This window comes from Myotis brandtii, unplaced genomic scaffold (assembly GCF_000412655.1).
Source record: "Myotis brandtii unplaced genomic scaffold, ASM41265v1 scaffold853, whole genome shotgun sequence".
NCBI lineage: Eukaryota > Metazoa > Chordata > Mammalia > Chiroptera > Vespertilionidae > Myotis > Myotis brandtii.
In genome coordinates, this window is record NW_005371463.1 from 52,284 (window position 1) to 53,899 (window position 1,616).

Genomic DNA, 1,616 nt, shown 5'->3' on the forward strand with positions numbered 1-1,616 from the left:
TCTGCACGCCCAGGCCAGCCCCGGGGCCACGTGGAGCGTTTAAATGGCCCTCACGCAGAGAACACGGGTTTAAATGCCAGGCTCCCGCCGCCCCCGGGTTTCCTTGCACCCCGGGGAGTGGTTAGAGGAAGCAGAGTGAGGGTGAGCGTGGCCGCTGGGTTTTATGACTTTTGTTCTTTTCTTTCCTTTTTTGCCACACATTTTTGGAGAGTCCTTGGAGGAGGTGAGGGCTGAGGGGAAAGGCACTGGTGTCTGAATGATCTATGACAGTAATGAACTTGGTTAGTCCAAACAGTAGATTAAGTCTTCTAGCCTGTTGTCATTCCTGTCAAGGTGTATTTTTAGCAAAACCATTTGTAGCTTCCTTGGCAAGTGCTGTCAATCATTGCGTAGCCCTGCAGCGTCTGGAGGCACGGTCACATTTATAGATTTTAAACAAGTGCATGCAGGCGGATTCACATACTTGACGTGTTGGCAGGGGTGTTAGCAACAAGTGTGCAACTGTGACTGTCAGTTTCGTAGTGAGTTGTATAACACAGTCAAGAAAAAACTACATTTAGGAATGACCACACACTTTATTTCCTCTAAATAAAACATTATTGCCGGCGGCTACCTGTAACTTTGTGATAAAACTTCTCACTCTGATTCTTTGTTTTTAAATTAACCATTAAGCCTGATTTTTTTTAGTACAAAAAGAGCTAATTTTCAATCATAAAATACTAAAAGAATTTTTTTCTGAAATTTCCATTGAACTATTCTGAGGAGTTCAAAACATATTTTGTGAATCATGCTCATTTTCAGTGAATGCATGCGTATGATTAATTGTTGCTATATATTAATTTGTCACCAATTCCTTTTTTATGACAATAATGATAAAATTTTAAATTAAAATTTTAAAACTGTCAAACTCTCATTTTAAATGATTTAATTTTTTATCAGCTCTTACCCACAGGTGAAAGGGTCACTAATCACGTAATTTTTAAATTTCCCCAAGATTTACACTCACTCTTGTACCCCAGCACAATGGATTTTTGCAACTAAAGTCATATTTGAATTATCTAGACAACTTTGTAGCTAAGGTTTCTTACATTCACAGCAGTCTAATGTTTGAATTATTATGGATCATGATTCAGTCCTTTCAATTATTCACATAGTTTTCTGAATTCATGCTAATTCAGTCTCCAGGAATGGAAAGACTTTGGAGGGGAAGTCAGAGGCAAGAAAGAAAGAAAAGAAGAAGAAAACTTGAATATTTAAAGTCATTACATTAATTAAGCTAAATAACATTTTTGCCCCCCTCCCCCACCCCCGATTTTTTAAAAACACGCTTGGCAATAGTTTTATGTTGACATTTTATTTTTGAAATATGGAAGTACGAGGTATGCCCCAACGTGCGTTTCAGAGCATACTGCCCTTAAGTGATCTCCTTTCTAGTTTTGATTGCACCCTAGTAGCCAAGACTCGCTGGACACCACTGACTGCTACAGCGTAGGGGCCGCCCTGAAACAAACGATGAGGCCTGCATTCTGATGGGCAGACACACACGGTATTCGCATGGGCAACGGACTCACATGCACAGAGTTCCACGTGGCACTGTAGAAATTCAGACTTTAAAA

The 1,616-nt window shown here is 40.0% G+C and overlaps 1 protein-coding gene across 1 annotated transcript in view; it reads left to right on the top strand.

Moving 5' to 3' along the window:
• The window catches only part of SYNPO2 (synaptopodin 2), a 41,873-nt gene that overhangs the window by 7,695 nt on the left and 32,562 nt on the right, over positions 1 to 1,616 (top strand). The gene's annotated exons all lie outside the window — the stretch shown is intronic.